The sequence below is a fragment of the Carcharhinus amblyrhynchos genome, chromosome 4 (genome assembly GCF_965287045.1).
Source record: "Carcharhinus amblyrhynchos chromosome 4, sCarAmb.v2.hapA, whole genome shotgun sequence".
NCBI classification, from domain to species: Eukaryota; Metazoa; Chordata; class Chondrichthyes; order Carcharhiniformes; family Carcharhinidae; genus Carcharhinus; species Carcharhinus amblyrhynchos.
In genome coordinates this window covers 3,984,348-4,010,778 of record NC_137327.1, presented here as the reverse complement: position 1 = coordinate 4,010,778, position 26,431 = coordinate 3,984,348, and positions in this window count along the sequence as shown.

The window sequence follows — 26,431 nt, the reverse complement described above, 5'->3', positions numbered from 1 at the left end:
TAAAAACTGGAAGACCTCAACACTTTCTATTTTGTCCCCATTGATGTAGACAGGGGCATGTTCTCCTTTACGCTTCCTGAAGCCAATGACAATCTCCTTCGTTTTGTTGACATTGAAAGAGAGATTATTGTTGCCGCACCAGTTCACCAGATTCTCCATCTCATCCCTGTACTCTGTCTCGTCACTGTTTGAGGTCTGACCCACTACGATGGTATCATCAGGAAACTTGAAAATCGAACTGAGGGGGAATTTGACCACACAGTCATAGGTGCATAAGGAGTATAGTAAGGGGCTGAGAACACAGCCTTGTGGGGCACCGATGTTGAGGATGATCATGGAGGATGTGTAGGTGCCTATCTTTACTGATTGTGATCTGTGAGTTAGGAAGTTCAGGATTCAGTCTCAGAGGGAGGAGCTGAGGCCCAAGCCCTGCCTTCTCAACTTTGCCCCTTGCCTGAGATGTGGTGATCCTCAGGTGAAATCACCACCAGTCACAGCCTATGTTTATCAGGAAATACAATGAATTTATGTATTTACACTGCTCAGGTGGCACAGTGGTTAGCACTCACAGTGCCAGGGACCTAGGTTTGATTCCACTTTGGGTCACTGTCTGTGTAGAGGCTGCACATTCTCCCCGTGTCTGCGTGGGTTTCCTCCGGGTGCTCCAGTTTCCTCCCGCAGTCCAAAAGACGTGCTGGTTAAGGTGCGTGGGCCGTGCTGAATTCTCCCTCAGTGTGCCCGAACAGGGGCCGGAATGTGGCGACTGGGGGGGATTTTCACAGTAACTTCATTGCAGTGTGAATGTAAGCCTACTCGTGACACTAATAAATAAATAAACAAACTTTCAGCAAAGCCCTCCGCCCCCTCCCCCTGCCCCTGCCCCACCCCTCCCTGGGCAGCAGACAGAGAATCACAACACCTTGTCCCTCAGATTCAAACATTTACAGCTAGATTTCTGTTGACGATGCTGTAATCCTGCTCTCCACCCAGCTCCTGTGCTAATGGATTGAGTTGGCCACGAGTCTATTTCACATTTCCGAGAGTCTGCATGCAAAATAAAAAAAAAATCAAAAAAAAAAGAAATTCCTTCTAATCTCCAGCCTTACTTGAGGTACTTTCATTTGATATTCATATCCTCCGGTGCTAGCAATCACGGCTCAAGTTAAATAATTTGTCTCCTTCATGAAAGCCGACCTGGATTTCATTTCCTCGTGAAATTATCAAGGGTCTTTAGTCTCTGTGCGCGCATTTTCAGAAAAGAACAAGGTAATTCAATTCACACATCATCAAAAGGAAAGCCACGTTGTTAAAAAATGGGGTTAAACACGGGCTTGCAAACACAAGGGTTCTATGTGTCAGTGCAGATGAACACATTGCTTCCAGGAGGCCTCTACAGCCTCCTGCCATTGAGGGAGACTTTTGCAATGGTTCAGATCATTGCCTCTGCATTGTTGGTCATGCTCCACTAATTGTTCTACATGACGCGCTCGCAGTCCTTGCATTTGCATGTAAATTGTCTGACAGATGATGAGGGCTTGACTAAAGAGCGAGTGCGGAAGACAGACGCAGTCCCCACTCTCTGGAACAATTGACTGGCACCTGAATTGTGAAGCACAGTGCGTTCCCTCAGCATCCCTTCGACACATCACCTGAATACCGCATAAGCAAAATTACGCAGAGGCAATCAAAGCGAACCAGCTCGCTGAATGGATAAACAAATGACCTTTATCGTTCTCGGTGAGTCTCGGAAGGACGCGTTAATACACCCTCTGCCTTCCTGCAATTGCATCGTTAACTGGGGTCAGTCGCACAAGTCAAGTATCTTACTCACCTGGGATTTAGCTTGTTAAATGTCACATCGAAAGCGCAAATCACTCAGGTCAACCTAACACCAGCTCCCACTCACAGATGGTCAAAGACAAAAGATTATTGTCACAAGAGCCAAGATCTTCCAGTCTGCAGATTTTCGGAACCCAGATATCCAACTGAGAAGCGGGATCCATATTTTTCATTCAATGGGCTTTATTGCCCGTCTCGGGTGGATTTTCAGAAGGCAGTTAAGAGTCAACCACATTGTGGGTGGCACGGTGGCAGAGTGGTTAGTACTGCTGCCTCACTGTGGCAGAGATCTGGGTTCAATTCCTGGCCTTGGGTCATTGTCTGTGTGGAGTTTGCTCGTTGTCCCTGTGTCTGCATGGGTTTCCTCTGGTGCACTAGTTTCCTCCCACTGTCTGAAAGATGTGCTGATTGGCCATGCTAAATTCTCCCTCAGTGTACCCGAATAGGCGCTGGAGTGTGGCGACTAAGGGATATTCACAGTAACTTCATTGCAGTGTTAATGTAAGCCTACTTGTGAGAGTAATAAATAAAGCTAAAACTTTAAACATTGATGTGACTGGAATCACATGTAGGCCAGACCAGGTAAGGGCAGCAGATTTCCCTCTCTAAACTGATCCACTGCAGATCAGCAGTGATCTTATTGAATGGCGGGGCAGGCTCGAAGGGCTAGATAGCCTACTCCTGCTCCTATTTCTTATGATCTTAAAGGACATTAGTGAACCAGATGTGTTTTTACGAAAATCGGCAATGATTTCATGGTCATCAGTCACTTCTTAATTCCAGATTTTTATTGAATTCAGATTTCACAATCTGCTATGGCAGGATTCAAACCCGGGTTCCCAGGGCACTGCCCCAGGCTCTGGATTATTAGTCCAGCAACAACAGCACTGGTCTCAGGCAGTGTTGCACAACAGGGATATCAAATCAGCCAACTGTTTTACATACAACGAAACACAGATCCTTACAGCACAGAGGGGGGCCATTCAGCCCATCACATTGACTCATTAGAAATCTAGCTAACTGGTGTCACTCACTTGCACTTTACACATCGTTCTGTATGTCCTTCAAGTTTTCTTTTATTCTTTTATGGGACGTGGCAAGACCAGCTTCTGTAAAAACATAAGAAATAGGAGCAGGAGTAGGCCATCTAACCCTTCGAGCCTGCCCCGCCATTCAATAAGATCATGGCTGATCTGAAGTGGATCAGTTCCACTTTCCCGCTTTCTCCCCATAACCCTTAATTCCCTTGTCTATCAGAAACCTATCTACCCATGACTTAAATATATTTAGCAAGGTAGCCTCCACCACTTCAACGGGCAGAGAATTCCAGAGGTTCACCACCCTTTGAGTGAAGAAGTTCCTCCTCAACTCCGACCTAAGCTGCCTCCCCCTTATCTTGAGGCTGTGCCCTCTAGTCCTGCTATCCTTTCTAAGCGGGAAGAATCTCCCTACCTCTACCCTATCCATCCCCTTCATTATCTTATACATCTCTATAAGATCCCCCCTCATCCTTCTAAACGCCAACGAGTACAGACCCATTATATTTAGTCTCTCTTCATAGTCCAACCCCCTCATCTCCGGCATCAGCCTAGTGAACCTCCTCTGCACTCCCTCCAAGGCCAATATATCCTTCCGCAAGTGCGGCGACCAAAACTGCACACAGTACTCACCAGTACCCTGTACTCTGTTTCTTATCTCTAATTGCCCTTAAGAAGGTGGTAGGTGAGCCATCTTCTTGAAACCACCACCACCCCCCTCCCCCCCACCCCGCTTCCCCGAGGTGTGGGTACGCCCTCAGTGCTGTTGGGGAGGGTATTCCAATATTTTAACCGAGCAGCAGTGAAGGAATGGCGATAAGCCAGGCTGGTGTGTGGTTCGGAGGGGAACCTCTAGGCAGTGAGGTTCCCAGGTTATCTGCTGCTCTTGTCTTTCTCAATGGTAGAGGGGCAGAGTTATCCAATTGCTTCTTGAGAATTATTATTGAATCTGGTATCACCAGCCGCAATTCAGATTACAGCAACTCGCTGTGAGAAAGCAATTTCTCCCCATCTCAGCTCTAATTCTTCTACAATTACCATGAACCTGGCCCCTCTGGTACTGATCCTTCATAGAATCCTGGAATGGAGGAGGAGGCCATTCATCCCATCAGACAGGCACCAACCACAATCCCACCCAGACTCCACCCCCATAACCCCATGCATTTACCCTAGCTAGTCCCCCTGACATTAAGGGGCAATTTAGCCTGGCCAATCCACCTAACCCGCACATTTTTGGACGGTGGGAGAAAACCAGAGCACCCGGAGGAAACCCACGCAGACACGGGGAGAACATGCAGTCTTCACACAAACAGTGACCCAAGCCAGGGATCGAACCAGGGTCCCTGGCACTATGAGGTAGCAGTGCTAACCACTGTGCCACCGTGCTGCTCCAGAGGCAAAAGTTTCTCCTTATTTACCCTACAAACGCCTGTAATTTTAAACACCTCTAATAAATTCCCCCTAACCTTATCTGCTTAAAGGAGAATAAACCCACCCGCCCCAGTCCCTCCAGGTAGCTTCCCTCATCCAGGCAAGCCCCTGATCCCCGGCACTGTTCTAGTAAATTTCTTTTCACCACACTAATGTTTCTCAGCAGGGTGGAGAATTATTCATTCGTGGGACATGGGTGTCGCTGTCTGGCCAGCATTTATTGCCCAAACCTAGTTGCCCTTGAAGGGCAGTTGAGAGTCAGCGACATTGCTGTGCTCTGGAGTCACATGTAGGCCAGACCGGGTAAGGACGGCAGATTTCCTTCCCGAAAGGACATTGGTGAACCAGATGGATTTTTCTGACAATCGACAATGGTTTTGTGAAGCTTTCGCTGTGGGCAAGTATCTAAGGGGAGTTCGGTTGAAGATGACTGTTCCAGGAGAAAGAGATTTTAGTGTGGGGTTATAGAAACTCCTCAATTGCAAACCTATCAGAGAGAGAGCTGGAAAATACACAGCTGTGATTGGTAGAGTCACCAATGAGAGAGCGAGAGAATCTCTGATTGGTGGAGCAGCCGTTGGGGGACTGAGGGAATCTCTGATTGGTGGAGCAGCCGTTGGGTGACTGAGGGAATCTCTGATTGGTGGAGCAGATATTGCCAGACATTGGGAATTGATGGAATCACGACTCACTCTTCCAGCTGGAAAACTCAACAAAAGGCCAGCCAGCTCCACGCCAACCTGCCCCGCAGACGTAACACGTGGCCAGATGGCTAAACAAGGTCCAGCTGGGGAGAAAGACTCACCTTCCGGAACTGCCAGACAATCGAATTAATCAGCAGAGCCACGAGTCCTGACAGCACAAAGAGCATGTTGGTGGCCACCACTGAGGCTGCAGGACAGGGAGGGAGAAGGCCCAGGGATACCTGGAGCAGATAAGGGCCTTGGACAGGGAGGGAGTGGGAGGTCAGAGATGGCGATGAGAGGGAGGGATTGGGATTAAGAGTGTTGGTGGGTCAAAGGAAGGAAGGGATTTGATCTTGGGGAGTTGGGAGGAGCAACAACCCCAACCCACTCCTCCCTCTTAGAAGAACTTTCTAAGAAATCGAGCTGCCTGCCCCTGTCCATTTCACCCAGCCAAACCTTTTGTGGAGAGGATAGAACATCATCAGATCAACTAGTTTGATAACAAGTCTAACTAACTCTTAATGACTTATTTGAGTATAGTTGGGGGGAAGTGGCTGATTTTGGTGCCCACCTACTCCCTGTATTATGAAAGCGAGGTTCAGGGGAGTGGTTGAGAAATGGACCCATCCTATTCACCTAAAACACACTTGGCGAGGGCAGATAATAAACATCCCAGGGTCTGGTATGAATTTGATCAATGGGTTTAGTGTCAAAGATTACCTGAATTATTCTGACGGGCAGCTTTATAATGGAGATTGGATCATTGATCAGGGACATGGAGCATGGCCAATGAACACTTACGTCAAGCATTGACTGAGCCACTTATATCAACCTGAAAATCACAAGTTAATTAAAGTTATCTAGGTTAATGGATAATGGATGAGGGAACAGATTATGTGAGTTTCATTTCACTGTTCAATGAGATGAATGGACCTTTCAGGTTGTTTATGATCTAAGACCAGACTTTCATTCTGTGTGTGTGCATCTTTCTCACTCCTTTTGCATTTCACTTGCTCTCCTGGAAGTGTCAGTCCAGCAGTGGGACATGTGCAAAAAAAAGGGGACTTTTGCAGGGTGTTTGGACAAATACATGCGTAAGATGAGAATAGAGGGACATGGTCCCCAGAAGGATAAGGGACAGTCAGGCAGCATGGTCAGTGCAGGCTTGGAGGGCCGAAGGGCCTGTTCCTATGCTGTAATTTTCTTTGTTCTTTGTTCTTTAATGGGCACATTAGTAAGCCTCACAATGTAAAGACCAACAGGTTTATAAGCTTTCGGAGAACATAAGAACATAAGAAATAGGAGCAGGAGTGGGCCATCTAGCCCTTCAAGCCTGCCCCACCATTCAATAAGATCATGGCTGATCTGAAGTGGATCAGTTCCACTTTCCCGCTTTCTCCCCATAACCCTTAATTCCCTTGTCTATCAAAAACCTACCTGCCCGTGTCTTAAATATATTGAGTGAGGCAGCCTCCACCACTTCAACGGGCAGAGAATTCCAGAGATTCACCACCCTTTGGGTGAAGAAGTTCCTCCTCAACTCCGATCTAAACTGCACCTCCCCTTATCTTGAGGCTGTGCCCTCTAGTCCTGCTGTCCTTTCTGAGCGGGAAGAATCTCTCTACCTCTACCCTATCCATCCCCTTCATTATCCTATACATCTCTATAAGATCCCCCCTCATCCTTCTAAACTCCAACGAGTACAGACCCAGTCTATTTAGTCTCTCTTCATAGTCCAACCCCCTCATCTCCGGATCCTTCTTCAGGTGAGCGGAAACTTGGGTTCAGAGACACAGCAGAGATAGATACAGACTCAATTGCAAGATAATAGTTGGGATGTGAGACTTAGCAGGTAATCAAGACTTTCCAGGTACAGACACCGGGAATGGAAAGAGGGATAATGAAAGGTTAAAGAGGTGTGAATTGTCTCCAGCCAGGACAGTTAGTAGGATTTTGCAAGCCCAGGTCAAATGGTGGGAGTTACACATGGTGTGACATGAACCCAAGATCCCTGGTGTTGTGAGACCTGGTGTTGTGAGACTTCTGACTGCGCCCACCCCAGTCCAACACCGGCATCTCCGTATCATTGGCTACCACCATCTTTAATGGGGCCAGTGAAAAGAGAGGTGGAGTGAGTGACAGAGAAGTATTGGGATCTGTGAGGACTTGAAGAGTGGGATCAGTGGGAAACGAACAATGTCTCACCTAATGTGTGTGTGTGAGTAGCCACATAGCAATACGGTGCCAAAACAAACAGCCTGTTAATCACAAGAATGCAAAAGCTTGGTGAGCTTTAAGGTGTAAGATGCTCGTGCCCAGGACGTTCACCAGGAGGTTGCCTGGCATGGAGAATTTGAGCGATGAGGAGAGAGTGGATAGGCTTGGATTGTTTTCTTCAGAGAAGAGAAGGCTGAGGGGAGATGTGATTGAGGTGTATAAGATTATGAGGGACAGAGTGATAGGGAGCAGCTGTTCCCCTTGGCTGAGAGATCAGTCACGAGGGGACGGAGTATTAGGGAGAGGCGCAGGAGATTCAGAGGAGATTTGAGAGAAATATTTCACTCAGAGGGTGATGGGAATCTGGAATGCACTGCCTGGGAAGGTAGTGGAGGCCAGGAACCTTTAGAAAGTATTTGGATGAGCACTTGGAAATCATAATATTCAAGGATATGGGACAAGTGCTGGAAAATGGTATTGGTGCAACTTTAGAGGTAGTTATCGTCAGTGCAGACTCAACGGGCTGAAGGGCCTTTTCTGCTCTGTAGGACTCTATGGATGGGATTTTACAGCCTCACTCAAGCGAGACAGGAAATTTCCGCCCGAGGTCAACGAACATTTCTGTTGTCCATCCCGCTCCCACTCCGATTCCATGGTGGGCGGGGCAGCAGAATTCCGGCGAATGACTCTGACAGGCAATTTATATTCAGTGGAGTTTGTAGCTTGCCCAATGTAAAATGACGTGAAAGAGAAGATAGTTTGTGAGCAAGGGTAACAATCTTACTCATCCTGGTGTCCCTTGGGAGAGTGTCTTCTTGACAACTGAGTGGCGCGTTAGGCCAATCCACAGGGCGGTTAAGAGTTCATGTCATTTCTGTGGCTCTGGAGTCACATGTCAGCCAGACCCGGCAAGGACAGCAGATTTCCTTCCCTAAGGGACATGAGTGAACCAGATGGGTTCTACAACGTTCCAGGGGTTTCATTGTCGCTGATACAGAGACAAGATATTCATTTTGTGAAGTCCAGGTTTATTTGTATCTCTGAATTTAAATTCCCATCTTGGAATCACATTCGCCGAATCAGTCACTCGTTCAGTGACCACCACAGTGTCATTCCCAACCACACATTGTATTGACTTCTTATCAACTGAGGTTAAAAGCTTGCAATGATACACTTCCACACACTTCATTAGAAGCACCAAAGGATTTAGTAATAAGACTAATGGTACAGCAGCTGAGTGGCTGTGCCTAGCTCCCTACATGTCTCTTGCCTAAGGTGACTTCAACCCCTGGGGTGACTCCCCACGTTGAGCCCCAGTTGGTCACCTCAAACCAGGTGACCCTTTTTTTGCTGCGTTGCATTTAAAAGGATAGTCACCGCAAACAACAAATGCTAACCGCCTTTTTACAGCAAACCCCAGCCACTCGTACATTCCTGCTGTTGGGATTTGGGAGGCGGGGGCTGGGGGAAGGAGTGGCTGGTGGAGGGTGGGGAAGGGGGACAGGAGTGGTTGGTGGAGTGGGAATGGGGGCTGGGGGAGGGTAGGGAGGTTGGAAGAGACGATTGGTGAAGGGTGGGGAAGGGGTGTTTGCCTGAGGGTGAGGGGAAAGGAATGGTTGGTGGAGGGTGAGGAGGTTGGGAAGGGATGATTGGTGAAGGGTGAGGAAGGGGCGAAAGAAGTGGTTAGTGGAAGGCCGGGACTTGAGAAGCTGAGTTACAGAGAGAGATTGAATAGGTTAGGACTTTATTCCCTGGAGTGTATAAGAATGAGGGGAGATTTGATAGAGGTGTATAAGATTTTGATGGGTAAAGATAGAGTGAATGAAAGCAGGCTTTTTCCACTGAGGCTAGGGGAGAAACAAATCAGAGGGCATGGGTTAAGGGTGAAAGGAGAAAAGTTTAAAGGGAATATTAGGGGGGGCTTCTTCACACAGAGAGTGGTGGGAGTGTGGAATGAGCTGCCCGATAAAGTGGTAAATGCGGGGTCACTTTTAACATTTAAGAAGAACTTGGACGGGTTCATGGATGAGAGGGGGTGCGGAGGGATATGGTCCAAGTGCAGGTCAGTGGGACTAGGCAAAAAATGGTTCGGCACAGACAAGAAGGGCCAAAAGGCCTGTTTCTGAGCTGGAATTTTCTATGGTTCTGTGGGGTGCCTGGTAGAGGGTGGAGTGGGTGGCAGTGCAGAAGGTCCAATTGCTTGGTTGCCCACATGTAAATGAATTCATTTACAATGATCCGTTGCCAACAATCAGTTACATTTTCCCAAACAGTTGGGAAGATAGCCCATCTGAGATCATTGATAAAAGATAATGAAGGAAAGAGGAGAATATTCTATACACTGTGCCTTGTTAGAATGCGCTGAGTGACGAACATAGATTCAGTTATAATATTTAAAACAGAGTTGGATAAATACTTGAAGGGGAAACGCAGGAACAGTTGGGGAGAGTGGGGTTGTCGAAGGGATATGGCAGACACAAGGGACTAAGTGACCTCTTGTTATTTAGTGATGTTATCAAAGCAAATTTGGGCTTTTCAAACCATATTCAGGATTTTCCCTCTGTCAAACACAATTAGTGATTGTCCCTTACCCCAGTGTACCTCCCAAATTCCTACCTGTGTGTGTTCTAACTGTGCACTAATGGGCAGATCTGAGGAGATGCATCGACCCCATCCCCATCTCCACCCCCGGGATGTTGCCTTTACCCAACTAGGGGAGGCAGCAGTCGGAGCTTGAGTGAGTCTCCCTCGGAGGAGGGGTTTGGGTTGTACACATGAGTAGTGCATTTAGATCATCAAATGGATGTATGAAACACAAGGCATTGGCCCAACAAGTTTTTTGATTGTTACCCTTTTGACTTGGGCTGTTCCTGTGCATGATCACATGTGGAAGACAAGAGTTTGCAAGGATGAGAGGTAATCTCACTGAAATGTTTAAAATTCTATCCTAAAAAGGACAGATGTTGAGATATTCCTTCTTCCTGTCTGGGGAGCCCAGAAGTGTGGGGGGAATCTCTGAATAAGGGGTTGGCCATTTAGCATTGAGATGAGGGAGAAATCTCTCACTCAAAGTGCAGTAGTGTGGTCCCTCGAAGGGACAGGCAGATCCCAGAGGGTCTCGTGATTGGGCCGGACCCAATGGAGAGGCAGAGCTGGAAGCTGAGCCAATCGGGAATGAAGGGGCATGTCCTGGGCCGGAGAGGAACCCCAGTTGGAGCCAGGGAGGAGAAGAAAGCAGATGTGTATTACAATTCTGTCAGACCATCGTTTGTACATGTATAAATATCATTGGTTATAAATCTTTTATAACTTGAAGCTACAATGAGCTGCCGTTGAAGTTACTGCACAAAGGGAAATGTATGTGTTGAATTCACTATCCCAGAGAGCAGTGACTGCTCTGTCATTGAATCTACTCAAGACAGAGCTCAGGAGAATTTGGAATGCCAAGGGATTCAGGGATACGCAGGCAGTTTTACACCTATCCCAAGCCAATTGGTGATGCATGAAACAATACTCACAGTAAGTTTATTCACAGGGTACAGCACAAAGTCTGCCTGCTCCCTACATAATGTGGAGATGCTGACATTGGACTGGGGTTGTGAGACTTCTTACTGCTTCCTACACACTCAGCCAGTATCCCATCAGCCTCCCCTCACCAACCGAAAAAAAAACAAATGAACTAATAATCAAATTAACTAGTTGACAATAACAAAGATGTGCAGGTTGGGTGGATTGGCCATGCTAAATTGCCCCTTAGTGAACAAAGATGTTCAGGGTAGAAGGATTGGTGGGAAAAATGTATGGGGTTACAGGGATAGGTCTTGGGTAAAGTGTTCCTGTCAGAGACTCAATGGGCTGAATGGTCTCATTCCGCACTGTAGGGATTCTATGATTCTACTTTTCTCTTTACCCTCTTCCGCTTGGAGTAAATTAACCAGAGGAAAAACCAATTCACAAATTAAATTAAAGTGATAGATTGTCGAAGGGAGAATGCATCAAAAGGACAAGTCATGAAAGGAAACTTATCAAATTACATCCAAATGACACTGTGGGGGGTTAACAATGCACTCCAATTCCTGGTGGTGCCCACTGGTCATGGAATACAATTCACTGACAGCTGGGAGAGTAGAGTAACGGTACAAAGTCAGCCATACCTTCTAATTCTATCTTTTACTCTCGGTCTATCCTTCCAAAATTTCATTCTAACTCTTTTAAACTCTCTAACAATGCTTTAATCCAATTTCTTCTTCCCTGCTGCTGTCAGACTTTTGAATGGACCTACCTCGCATTAAGTTGATCTTTCTCTACACCCGAGCTATGACTGTAACACTACATTCTGAACTCTCTCCTTTCCTTCTCTATGAACGGTATGTTTTGTCTGTTTAGCACACAAGAAACAATACCTTAAACTGCACGTGAATACATGTGACAAACATTAATCAAATCAAATGATCTTACTGAGTGACAGAACAGGCCGGAGGAGCCGGACAGCCTAGTCTTGCTTATGTCCTTACTTTTTTTTCCTCATTCATTTCACGGGATGTGGGCATTGTGAGAATGAACAGCCCCACCTTTACATTCCCCTTCAGCAGAGTGGCCATTTGGGAGGGTCAGGTCGGAGTCAAGCACGTTGCTGTGGGTCTGGAGGCCAGACAGGGTAAGGGCAGCAGATTTCCTTCCCCGATCACTGAATACAGTTTTCACCATCTGCCGGGGATGGGATTCGAACCCGGGTCCCCAGCGCGGGCCACTGAATAACTAGATCAGGGACAATACCACTACATCACCGCCTCCCCAAGGCAGATGAATTTTTTTTCCTAATAATCAGTCATTATTCGCTTTAAATTCCAGGTTTATTAATTTCATGGCATTTGAATCCGTGTCCCCTCAGCATTAGTTGGGCCTCAAAGGCATTTCTCCAGTGGCTTTATCACTGCACCGATGTTGCTCCCAGTCTAGCAAACCAATTGAATATTAGGACATGAAAGAATTATTTTGGTTTGCTGGCTGTGTATCTAGACGGTGCTTAATTCAGTTGGAAATCTGTCTGCCGATCTATGAGCCTGATTAATCACTGTGGTGACTGATTCTCCATCTCCCTTTATGTGCTTTTGGAGTTTCAGTAATTCCCCTCAGACAGGATCCTATTCTAGGTCATACCGTACTAACGATCCCATCATTAGCACACGCTGAGAACAGCCAGTGTTCCTTTCCCTGGGAAAGCTCAGTAAAGAACCACAACAGAAGAGACAGACAGGGACGTCAAGAGGAGAAGAGATCAAATAAATCAAAGACTAATGATCAGTTGACGCCCACCTTGGATTTTCGTAAACCTGGAGAGATTAGAATAGGGAATGGGATCGAGAGTAATACAAGGTGGCCCACAAATTAGGGTTGAAATCCCTGGAATTTACATGGTTAAGGTAACTTTCAAGCTACTGTAGGGAACAGATAGGGTAGCTGGAGAGAAACAGATTGGGGATCTAGGACTAAGGGGCAGATTCGATTTCCAGCTTAGGTCACTGTCTGTGTGAAGTTTGCACATTCTCCTCGTGTCTGCATGGGTATTCTCCGGGTGCTCCGGTTTCCTCCCACAGTCCAGCGATGTGTCGATTAGGTGGATTGGCCATGATCAATGCACAGGGTTACATGGACAGGTTTGGTGGGGAAAGACCCTGGGTGCGATGTTCTTTTGGGGAGTTGGGAGCAGACTCGATGGGCCTTATGGCCCCTTTCTGCACTGTAGGGGTTCTATGATACTTCGCTCCTGGATCCCACACTCTAACAGTGAAGGGAGTGGAGTATAAGATCAAGATGTGGAGTAGCCGGCATTGGACTGGGGTGGGCACAGTAAGTAGTCTCACAACACCAGGTTAAAGTCTAACAAGTTTATTTGGTAGCACGTGCTGTCAAATAAACCTACTGGACTTTAACCTGGTGTTGTGAGACTACTCACTGTACAAAATCAATGAAGGCATAACGACCCCACGTAAACCTTTGTTAGGGTGGGTGCCAGGAGTTGTGGAGAAACATTTTTAGTATAAAAAGGGAATTGGTCAGAGTTGTCAAATGAGTTGTCGGGGGGCTTAGGGAAGGGCACAGCCTCAAGATAAGGGGGGGTGCAGTTTAGATCAGAGTTGAGGAGAAACTTCTTCACTCAAAGGGTGGTGAATCTCTGGAATTCTCTGCCCGTTGAAGTGGTGGAGGCTACCTCGCTAAATATATTTAAGTCACAGGTAGATAGGTTTTTGGTAGGCAAGGGGATTAAGGGTTATGGGGAGAAAGCGGGAAAGTGGAACTGATCCACTTCAGATCAGCCATGATCTTATTGAATGGCGGGGCAGGCTCGAGGGGCTAGATGGCCTACTCCTGCTCCTATTTCTTATGTTCTTATGTTCTTAGTGCACAAAATCAATGAAGGCATAGCGACCCTATGTAAACAGTTGTTTGGGTGGGTGCCGGGAGTTGTGGAGAAACATGTTTAGTTTAAAAAGGGAACTGGTCAGAGTTGTCAAAAGGAAAAGCTTTTGGGGGGGGCTTCGGGATGGAGCGGGGGGGGTAGTGAACTCAATACATGGGTGCAGGAATGAACCGGACGGCCCAAGGAAGTGGGGGCAATTGAACACGTCTTTCAGAGGGCTGGCAGAGGCACGATGGGCTGAATGGCTTTGTTTCGTGCTGTAAGATTTGAGCCTGGCGCCTTCGGGACCTTCTGTCAATGCAGCGATTTTCAAAGCGCAGCGCTGGGGGGAACGTGCTCTGATGCTGATTTGCATTCCTGTGAGCTGCGGCTTTATTTTCCTCTTGGAAACTTCAATTAAACACCTAGGAGAGAGATTCTGATAGATCAAACACTTCAATCCATCAATCGAGGGATTATCTCAGAGTTCTCAGGAAGCAGGCAAGCATGAAGATGGGTTCCGCCAGCGAGCTCGCTATTTGAATTTTGTGAAAGGTGATGAAGGTCAAAGATAATCGACCCAATCAGTCCAGACCTAATCAGATTTCAACACAGGGCAAGAAAGAAATGTGAAAAGGTTATCTGTGGAACTCAATGAAGTCACTTTACTGAGAGTCTCTCTCCATAAATATATATGTTCAGTGTTTTCTTTTCCATCTCTGAGGGATATTAATAAACCAGTTGGCTTTTTATGACAATCTGACAGCTTCATACTTACTTTTCAATGGTATCAAGGGTAAATACTATTTCCCTGCTGAGAATGGGCAGCAGATCTTCGCAGGTTGCAAGTATATCTGCGGCACGGTGGCACAGAGGTTAGCACTGCTGGCTCACAGTGCCAGGGACCTGGGTTCGACTCCCCGGCTCAGGTTGCTGTCTGTATGGAGCGTGCACGTTCTCCCCGTCTCTGCGTGGGTTTCCTCCGGGTGCTCCAGTTTCCTCCCACAGTCCACAAGACGTGCTGGTTAGCTGCATCGTCCATGCTAAATTCTCCCTCAGTGTACCCGAACAGGCGCCAGAATGTGGTGACTAGGGGGTTTTTGCAGTAACTTCATTGCAGTGTTAACGTAAACCTACTTGTGACCAATAAATAAACTTTAAACCTTGTTGTGGGCCTGGAGTCACGTGAAGGCCAGATCAGCAGATTTCCTTCCCTAAAGGGCGTTAGTGAACCAGATGGCTTTTTACAACATGTAAAGTTTGCACATTCTCCCCATGTCTGCGTGGGTTTCTTCCGGGTGCTCCTGTTTTCTCCCACAGTCCAAAGGAGGTGCTGGTTAGGTGCATTAGCCATGTTAAATTCTCCGTCAGTGTACCCAAACAGGCACTGGAATGTGGTGCCTCGGGGATTTTCACAGTAACTTCATTGTTAAGCCTACTTGTGACACTTAAACTCAATGACTAAGTATTCAGAACCTTCTGGGGTGGAGAATTCCAGTCACTCACAGCCCACTGAGGGAGTGCCACATTATTCCAGATCATAACAGCTCATTGCGTTCAAATAGATTTGGTTTATTATTGTTACATGTATTAACACACAGTGTAAAGTATTGTCTCTTGCACGCTATACAGACAAAGTATATGGTTCATAGAGAAGGAAAGGAGAGTCCAGAATCTAAGTGTAATACCCAGGGTTTAGTGAAAGATCAAGTTAATGTGAGGTAGGTCCATACGAAAGTTGGATGGCAGCAGGGAAGAAGCTGTTCTTGAGTCGGTTGGTACGTGACCTCAGACTATTGTATCTCTTTCCCAACGGAAGAAGGTGGAAGAGAGAATGTCCGGCGCGTGTGGGGTCCTCGATCATGCTGGCTGCTTTGCTGAGGCAGCAGGAAGTGTAGACAGAGTCAATGGATGGGAGGCTGGTTTGCGTGAATTCTCCTGAACTCTGCTCTGGTGACAGAGGTATCTCATTCACTCACATGGGTACACTCTGAGTTGTAGGGAAGGGAGGCACGGGATGGGTTAGCTCAGGGGGGTCATGCTCTCACCCCTAAGTGAGAAAATGCTGTGGGTTCAAGTCCCATTGCAAAGATCCAGGCACACACTCTACTTTCAGCTGACAATTCAGGGATGATTTTGTTTGAATGAGGTGTTAAATTGAGGCCTTTCTGCCGTCTCAGGTGGACAGAAGTTATTAGATGGCACAGCCTTTCGATGGTTCAAACATTCTGCAGTTGTTTATGTGAGTCTGTTTACTATTGATGCACACTGGGCTTGATTGGTTAAGTCTGGGTGTGGATTTGGGGAAAAGTAAACAGACTTGTGAATGAACTGGAATCTCGAGCAGTAGTGTGGAGCAGACATATGGAAGCACTGTGAATGAGGTATGCCACATGCATGAAAACGAGTGTCATCTCTGGGGAGATCCGAGAGATAAAATATACAAGTGTGGGAGCTTCCTTTGTGAAAATTGGTTGCAGCATTCCCTGCATGTGGCAACAGTATAATTGAGAATTGCTTACTTGGTCATGAAACATTTTGGAATGTCCTGATTGTGTGAAAGAAGCTCTGGAAGGTGCAAGACTTCCTGAGAAAAGAATTTGGTCATTTGTTTTGTATTAATTTGTTAATTGTTCCCAACTCTAACCCAGAAACCCTATCCCGCAACCATCATTTTTAATCTGAACACTTTTCCATCAAACTGCTGCACTGTAACTCTCTGGGGATGTGTTCTGTATAAAGTTCCCAGATCTACCATATGCCACTTATTGAGATTAGCAATCAGTCATCTTGATTTAAAACAGTGACCTGTTTTAATGAATGCCATTCTTCAAAAATAAACACAGCTTTATTTGTTTAACTGAGATGGCAGGGATTCTGTTATTGATCGCAAATGTCACTCCTAGCATCTCTGCATTGCTGGCAGCTTGAGGGACTTCATAGAGATTTACAACGCAGAAGGAGACCATTCAGCCCATCATAACAATGCTGCCTCTTTGAAAGAGTTGCCCAATTATACCACTAAAAAAGTTTATCCCGGATTGCAACGTGATCTCAATCACTTGGGCCAGTGGGCTGATGAATGGCAGACTGAGTTTAATTTAGATAAATGTGAGATGATGCATTTTGGTGGATTGAGCCAGGGCAGGACTTACTCAGTTCATTGTAGGGCACTGGGGAGAGTTACAGAACAAAGAGATCTAGGGGTACACGTTCATAGCTTCTTGAAAGTGGAGTCACAGGTGGACAGGGTGGTGAAGAAGGCATTCAGCATGCTTGGTTTCATTGGTCAGAACATTGAATACAGGAGTTGGAAAGTCTTGTTGAAGTTGTACAAGACATTGGTAAGGCCACACTTGGAATACTGTGTACAGTTCTGATCACCCTGTTATAGAAAGGATATTATTAATGTAGAAAGAGTGCAGAAGAGATTTACTAGGATGCTACCGATGGTTTGAGTTATAAGGAGAGGATGGATAGACGGGGGCTTTTTTCTCTGAAGTGTAGGAGGCTGAAGGGTGATCTTATAGAGGTCTATAAAATAATGAGGGGCGTAAATCAGATGGATAGTCAATATCTTTTCCCAAAGGTAGAGGAGTCCAAAACTAGAAGGCATGGTTTAAGGTGAGAGGGGAGAGATACAAAAGGATCCAGAGGGGCAATTTTTTCACACAGCGGGTGATGAGTGTCTGGAACAAGCTGCCAGATGTAGTTGTAGAGGCGGGTATAATTTTGTCTTTTACAAAGCATTTAGATAGTTACATGGATAGGATGGATATAAAGGGATATGGGCCAAATGTGGGCAATTGAGACTAGCTTCGGGTTTTTTTAAAATAACGGTGCATGGACAAGTTGGGTCATAAGAACATAAGAAATAGGAGCAGGAGTAGGCCATCTGGCCCTTCGAGCCTGCCCCGCCATTCAATAAGATCATGGCTGATCTGTCGTGGCTCAGTTCCACTTTCCCGCCCTCTCCCCATAACCCTTAATCCCCTCTCTTATCAAAAACCCATCAACCCGCTTCTTAAAAATATTTAGCGAGGCAGCCTCCACCACTTCAACGGGCAGAGAATTCCAGAGATTCACCACCCTTTGAGTGAAGAAGTTCCTCCTCAACTCCGTTCTGAACTGCCCCCCCTTTATCTTGAGGCTGTGCCCCCTAGTCCTACTGTCTTTTTTGAGCGGGAAGAGTCTTTCCACCTCTATCCTATCCATCCCATTCATCATCTTATACGTCTCAATGAGATCTCCCCTCATTCTTCTAAACTCTAACGAGTACAAGCCTAGTTTATTCAGCCTCTCCTCATAGCTCAACCCCCTCAACTCCGGTATCAGCCTAGTAAACCTCCTCTGCACTCCCTCCAAGGCCAAAATATCCTTGCGCAGGTGCGGCGCCCAAAACTGCACACAGTACTCCAGCTGCGGCCTCACCAATGCCCTATACAGCCGCAGCAAGACCTCCCTACTTTTATATTCAATCCCCCTCGCTATGAAGGCCAGCATCCCATTCGCCTTCCTGACCACCTGCTGCACCTGCAAGCTGGGTTTTTGCGACTCATGCACAAGGACCCCGAGGTCGAAGGGCCTGTTTCCATGCTGTTAACCTCGATGACTCTGTGACTCTGCATAGCTCTGCAATTTCCCCCTTTTCACCTACTTGCTGAGTTCTTTTTTGAAAGTTGCTCTTGAATCACCTTCCTTATGAGCAACACATTCAAGATCACAATGGTCAGCGCCAATACATAAAACAGAAGGAATAAGAGGAGTTGGTAATTCGGTTCCTCAAGCCTGTTCCATCATTCAATAAGATCATGACTAATCTGATTGAGGCCTTGACTCCACTTCCCTGCCTGTGCCCCATTAGAGGTCTCACAACACCAGGTTAAAGTCCAACAGGTTTATGTGGTAGCAAACGCCACTCGCTTTCGGGACTTTGCCCCTTTGTCAGGTGAGTGGGGAGTTCTGTTCACAAACAGAGCATATAAAGGCACACACTCAGATTACAGAATACTAATTAGAATGCGAGTCTTTACAGCTAATCAAGTCTAAAAAGTTCTGAAAATGTGAGTGGAGATTGCATTAATCACAGGTTAAAGAGATGTGTATTGTCTTCAGACAGGACAGTTAGTGAGATTTTGCAAGCCCAGGCAAGTCATGGGGGTTACAGATAGTGTGACATGAACCCAAGATCCCGGTTGAGGCCGTCCTCATGTCTGTGGAACTTGGCTATCAGTCTCTGCTCAGCAACTCTGCACTTACATATGTCGTGAAGGCCACCTTGGAGAATGTTTACCCGAAGGTCAGAGGCCGAATGTCCGTGACCGCTGAAGGGGCAGAGTCCCAAAAGCTAGTGGCGTTTGCTACCAAATAACCCTGTTGGACTTTAACCTGGTGTTGTGAGACTTCTTACTGTGTTTACCCCAGTCCAACATTGGCATCTGCACATCACATGCCCCATAACCCTTGACTCCCAAACCGACCAAATATCTACCCAACCCAGCCTTGAATATCCTATTCAATGACTCAGCTCCACCGCTATCTGCGGAGGAGAATTACAAAGACTAACAATTCAATTCAATTCAAATTTATTGTCATTGTATCGTGCACAAATACAGACACAATGAAAAGTGAGCTTGCAGACTCCCAAGGTACAAAGAAGAAAAGCAAATGCAGCAGTCATTACAGAATTGTACCAATAGTCGTTAAGTGTATACGTGCATATTGCACAATACCCATCGCCTGGGAATATGTTACAGGGCAGAGGTCAGCAGGAGGGGGTAACAGCCCTGGGGAAGAATCTGTCCCTCATGCTGAGGAGCAGCTCGAATGCGTCTGTAGCACCTCCCAGATGGCCGGGGAGGAGGGGGGAGGATTGACAGTCTGTGGCTGGGGTGGGTGTAATCTCCAGTAACACTGAGAGATCTCCGCAGACAGCACTTGTGGTAAGTGTCCTGGATGGCTGAGAGCTGGGTGCCGATGATACATTGGGCAGTTTTGATGACCCGCTGCAGAGCTTTCCAATTAGAAATGGAGTAACTGCCGGACCGCACCGTAACACAGTTCGACAAGATGCTCTCCGTTGTGCACCGGTAGAAGTTTGAGAGAAGGCAGGGGGACAGGTTGGTTTTCTTCAGCCTCCTCAGGGAGAGTAGGCACCACTAGACCTTCTCCACTGGGAGGAGGAGTTGAAGGACAATGAGAGGTTGTCCGTGATGTGGACACCCAGGCATTTGAAGCTGCAGACCCTTCCCATCTCTGCAAACCTCTGGGAGAGACACTTCCTCCATACCACCTGTTTTAAATGGGAGATCCTTAATTTTGTAGCAGTAAACCCTGGTTCCAGAACTCCCATGGAGGAAAACATTCTCTCAGCATCTACCCTGTCAGCCCTCTCAGAATCTTTACATGTATAGGGGGGAATATAGGAGGCATGGTTAAGTAAGTTTGCAGATGACACCAAGATTGGTGGCACAGTGGACAGTGAAGAAAGCTATCTCCAACTGCAATGGGATCTTGAACAATTGGGCCGGTGGGCTGACGAATGACAAATGGAGTATAATTTAGACAAACATTTGGTGGATTGAGCCAGCGCAGGACTTACTCAGTTAATGGTAGGGTGTTGGGGAGAGTTACAGAACAAAGAGATCTAGGGGTACAGGTTCATAGCTCCTTGAAAGTGGAGTCACAGGTTCTCAGAGTGGTGAAGAAGGCATTCGGCATGCTTGGTTTCATTGGTCAGAACATTGAATACAGGAGTTGGGACATCTAGTTGATGTTGTACAAGACATTGATAAGGCCACACCTGGAATACTGTGTGCAATTCTGGTTCACCCTTTTATAGAAAGGATATTATTAAATTAGAAAGAGTGCAAAAAAGATTTACAAGGATGTTACCGGGATTTGATGGATTGAGTTATAAGGAGAGGCCGAATAGACTGGGACTTTTTTCTCTGGAGCGCAGGAAGCTGAGGGGTGATCTTATAGCGATTTATAAAATAATGAGGGTGCATATTAGCTAGATAGTCAACATCTTTTCCCAAAGGCATGGGAGTCTAAAACTAGAGGGCATAGGTTTAAGGTGAGAGGAGAGAGATACAAAAGGATCCAGAGGGACAATTTTTTCACAGAGGGTGGTGAGTGTCTGGAACAAGCTGCCAGAGGTAGTTGTAGAGGCGGGTACAATTTTATCTTTTAAAAAACATTTAGACAGCTACACGGGTAAGATGGGTACAGAGGGATATGGGCCAAATGGAGGTAATTGGGATTAGTTCGGGGTTTTAAAAAAAAGGGGCAGCATGGACAAGTTGGGCTGAAGGGCCTGTTTCCATGCTGTAAACCTTCTATGATTCTATGTTTCAATCAGAGCTCCCCTCATTTCAGTGAGTGCTGACCCAATCTGTACAACCTTCAGCCAAGCACCTTTACCCCAGGAATCAGCCTAATGAACTTTCTCTAAAAGCATATCCTTCCTTAAATAAGGGGGCCAAAACTTCATCGTACTCAAGGTGTGGTCTCAACAATTCCAAGGACAGTTGGAGCAAGACTTCCCTAACGTTTACACTCCACGCCCTTGGCAATTGAGGCCAACTTCCTTCCTAATTACTTGCTGACTTCTGTGATTTTTGTGGAAGAACCCTCTCCTCTACAGCATCCTACAGCCTCTCTCCTTTTAAGAATATAATTTTTGTCTACCTTTCCCGTCAATTGAAAATTTTTTCACACATTGTATATTCCATCTGCCAAATTTTTGCCCACCCATTTAACCTACCTGGATCACTTTGAATCACAGAATCACAGAAACCCCGCAGTGCAGAAGGAGGTCATTCGGCCCATCGAGCCTGCACTGACAACAATCCCATCCAGGCCCACTCCAGGCACCTAGTTACACTGTTAATCCCCCTGACTCTAAGAGGCAATTTAACACAGCCAATCCTCCTAACGGATGGCACGGTGACACAGTGGTCAGCACTGCTGCCTTACAGTGCCAGGGACCTGAGTTCGATTCCAACCTTGGGTCACTGTCTGTGTGGAGTCTGCACATTCTCCCTATGTCTGCGTGGGCTTCCTCCGGATGCTCCGGTTTCCTCCCACAGTCCAAAGATGCGTGGGTTGGATGCATTGGCCGTGCTAACTTCACCCTCAGTGTACCCGAACAGGCGCCGGAGTGCGGCAACTAGGGGATTTTCACAGTAACTTCATTGCAGTGTTAATGTAAGCCTACTTGCGTCACTAATAGATAAATAATAACACTCTTTAAACATGCACTTCTGCATACAATCATTGTAGGTGTTAGTAAGAAGAAAACTTCTCTGAAAATCTTGATACAGGAGTCAGTATCTCAGCACCTTTCGAAATACAAGCACGAGCATTTAAAAAAATAATGAAATTTATGCCACTTTACTCCCTAATATCAGCAAACCTCGCAGATAATCACTGACTGATATGTCCTTAATTCTCTGCTCCTCTGTGGAATAGCACTACTGGCCCATTTGCATACTGCATAAAGGTTTTCCTTGCAGTTTTGGCATAAATTATTGCCTCCCTGTTGTATTTTGAATTTGTTGAAGCAGCCAAAGTGGATTTACAGTTTATTGGAAAGCTAAGTGCTAATTGGGCCGTTCTGTGGCATTAAATTTGCACCACTTCGGCAGGCCTGCTTTTGAATCCAGATCAGCGCAGGGTAAACAAATTGTCTCTCCTTCAAAGCCCAGCCACTAGCGGCTTCAGCTGAGCCCAGACGGGCGAGGCTGGCCAGGAGGTGGGCAGGCAGTGAGGGCGGATCGCAGGTAGCTCTACCTCCCCTGCAACGCTCTCAACCATGTATAACAAGTCCTTTCTCTTCTCAAAGACGCGCACTGTTGGTGGGTTGATAGCAGCATATGACCCATTTACATACTAACACTGCCTCATTCCTTCGGGAGACACATGTTACTACTGTCATCTTTCCAAGTGCAGGGTAAATATAAGACAGCAGTCATAGATTACACTCCTTACCCACAACAAATTGACCCTCGTCTGTGAAGCTGTGTTGAAATCTGATGGCATATAAACATTCTGTTTGATGCAATCTAATTAATATATATGTATGTGTATTAAATGGGGGTTTATATCTTACAGAGATTATTTATTGAGTCACAGCCTTTAGAAGCCCAAGTTCCTCTTGTCAGTTGCATTATTGGACTACACACTAATTATTTTGGCAGTGTAACTAGCTTTAATGAGCAGTATTACTGCACATTCAATTGACATTTAAATTATAACATGCAGTGGGACTGTCTGGTACATTGCAAATTATAGCTTTGGAAAAGTCAAAGCAATGATGATATAATCTAACAAGGGTGTCATTACTTTTGTGTGGACTTCAAATGCTGATCTCCTCCTTGTGTATTCTGAGAGATATAAGCTGTTAGATGAAACATTATTTATAGATCAAGAATTATTTTTTATCCAAAGTCAAATTTGTACTCGTTAGCATCGCAGTCTTGGAGTTGGGAACCTTTTCTGGTTTGGCAACGTCAAAGCTTCACCTTATAAAGTTTATTTATTAGTGTCACAAATAGACTTACATAAACATTGCAATAAAGTTACTGTGAAAATCCCCTCGTTGCCACAAATTGACGTCTGTTCTGGTACGCTGAGGGGGAAATTAGCACGGACAATCCACCTGACCAGCTTGTCTTTGGACTGGGGGAGGAAACCCACGCAGAGACAGGGAGAAAGTGCAAACTCCACACAGACAGTAACCGAAGCCAGGAATCGAACCCAGGTCCCCTGGCATTGTGCGGCAGCAGTGCTAACCACTGTGCCACCATGCCTGCCCAACAGGAATATCGAGGCTTTTGACCCCAGTTTCCACTCAGAGCAACTCTGTGAAATTACAATGTGGAAAACACATCATTTAGTCCAATCAATGCATGTGCATCTTAACCTCCATATGAGTAAATGATCCCAATCACACGGCGCGCCCTCTCCTTTCCTTCTCTATGAATGGTATGCTTTGTCTGTATAGCTTGCAAGAAACAATACTTTTCACTGTCGCCCAATACATAACAATAATAAATCAAATCAAATCAAAAGTATTCAACTGGTTTCTGATGTGCCTTTAAAACATTTTCCTTCCATCTCATATCCAGTCCTAATCTTAAATAGAAACATAGAACAGTACAGCACAGTACAGGCCCTTCGGCCCTCAATGTTGTGCTGAGCTATGTCCAAACCCAGGATCAAGCTTTCCCGCTCCCTATCATTCTGGAGTGCTCCATGTGCCTATCCAATAACCGCTTGAAAGTTCCTAAAGTGTCCAACTCCACTATCACAGCAGGCAGCGCATTCCACACCCTGACCACTCTTGGAGTGAAGAATCTACCTCGGACATCCCTCCTATATCTCCCACCATGAACCTTATAGTAACAGCTACATCCACCCGAGGAAATAGTCTCTGAACGTCCACTCTATCTATCCCCCTCATCATCTTATAAACCTTCTGCACCATTCACTAATCTTGGAATTGAATCATACAGCCATTCGAGTCTGTGTGTGAAGAGGTTTATCCACCTTCTGTTTGAGGTCTGGTATGTTTAATTATGTATTTATGGCCCTTCATTCTTGACCCCTCAACTTCATTCTTGACCCCTCCACTATCTATGCCAGTGATGGGCAGCTCATGCTAGTGAGTGGGCCACATGGGTGGCCTTCCTCCATCTCAATGGGTCACAAGATTGAAATCGCGCTTGTCCACAAACCATGACCCCATGAATAAGATTAAATTCATTTAATACATGGTGAATATTTCATAACGAGTTGGATGATCAGCCGTGATCGTAATGAATGGTGGAACAGGTTCGAAGGGCCAAATGGCCTCCTCCTGCTCCTATCTTCTATGTTTCTATGTTATTCATGTCAGGAAAGATTGAAGAAACTGGGGCGGAAGCTGAGGGTTGACTTGATCCAAGTTCTTTAAGGATATTAAAGGATTTGATAGGCTGGATGCAGAATAATTCCACTTTTACTCCTATTTTGTAATTTTGTAAGTTATCACTTGGCGGCAAGACCAAAACCAGAAACCATAAATAAAAAACAGTGACTAAAAGTCCAATATGGAATTCTTGAAGATCTCATTACCCAGAGAGCAGTGAGAACATGGAACTCACTAACACAAGGAATAATTGAGGTGAATAATACAGAGGCTTCATAAGGGAAACTGGATAAGCTCATGTGGGAGAAGGAAACAGGAGGATATGATAGAATCCCTACAGTGCAGAAGAGGCCATTCAGCCCATCGAGTCTGCACCAACTCTCCGACAGTGCATCTTAGCAGGCCACATCCCCCACCCTATCCCTGCAACCCCAGGCATCTACCATGGCTAATCCCCCTAATCTACACATTTTGTGATACTAAGAGGCAATTTAACATGACCAATCCAACTAACCTACACATCTTTGGAAATCGGAGCACCCGGAGGAAGCCCACGCAGACACGGGGCGAACGTGTTGACTCCGCACAGTCACCCAAGGCCGGAATGGAACCCGGGTCTTGCAGCTGTGAGGCAGCAGTGCTAACCATTGCGCCACTAAGACACTGGGCTCCTGATCTCATTGCAGCCTTGGTTCAAACGTGGACAAAAGAGCTGGACTCACGAGGTGAGGTGAGAGTGGCTTCCTTTGCCATCAAGGCAGCATTTGACCAGGTAAGACAAGTAGGGGCAGCACAGTGGCTCAGTGGTAAGTGCTGCTGCCTCGGAGAGCTAGGGGTCCAGGTTCGATTCCAGCCTCGAGTCACTGTCTTCCTGTCACATTCTCCCTGTAGTCGGCATGGATTTCCTCCGGGTGCTCTGGTTTCCTCCCACAGTCCACAGGTGTGCGAGTTTAGGTGGATTGGCTGTGCTAAATTAATCCTAGCATCAGAGGGATTAGCAGGGTAAATATGTGGATTTGTGGGAATGAGGCAGACTCGATGGGCCGATTGGCCTCCTTCTGTGCTGTAGAGATTCTATGATTTCACTCTATGCCATGATAGTCACATAGCTTTAATCGCTGATGCTCTCTCCTGGGGGTAATCGAATTGCGGTAGGAAACCTCACTGCCCTCTGTGCCTGCGAGACCTCATCTGTCATCAACTGAAAGAACTGAACGGTGAATAAAGTATCAGTGGCTTGTGAGCTTCAGGGATGTGCAACTATTTGTGAGATGCTACAACAGTCCACGGTCCCTCAGAAGGCAACACGGTGGCACAGTGGTTAACATTGCTGCCTCACGGCGCCAGGGACCTGGGTTCAGGGACTGGGGTTACCGTCTGTGCAGAGTCTGTACATTCTCCCCGTGTCGGCGCGGGTGTCCTCCGGGTGCTCCGGTTTCCTCCCACAGTCTAAAGATGTGCAGGTTGGGTGGATTGGATATTGTAATCTACCCAGCGTCCACTCAGTGTCAAAAGATGTGTGGGTGAGACGGATTAGCCATGGGAAATGCATGGGGTTACGGGGACAGAGTGAGAGAGGGTTGGGCCTGGGTAGGGTGCTCTTTTGGAGAGTCAGTGCAGGCTCGATGGCCCGAATGACCTCCTTCTGGGGATTCCGTGGTTCTACCATTCTGACTGAAGAAGATCAGGGTTACATTGATTTAGCCAGCTGGGAATGGTGAGCCAGGGCTGTGAGGGTCACAGAACCCTGAGGCCATCTACCTTGAAGTCACAGCCTCCTGTGGCATTAGGTTCCCTTCACCTCTGGGGAGCTCAGTCTTCACTGACACTGCTCTGCTAGGGAGTATGGCTCCCACATGCTTTCTGCCCCACTCTCCTGCTCTCCTGATACGCAGGGCTCCACCCT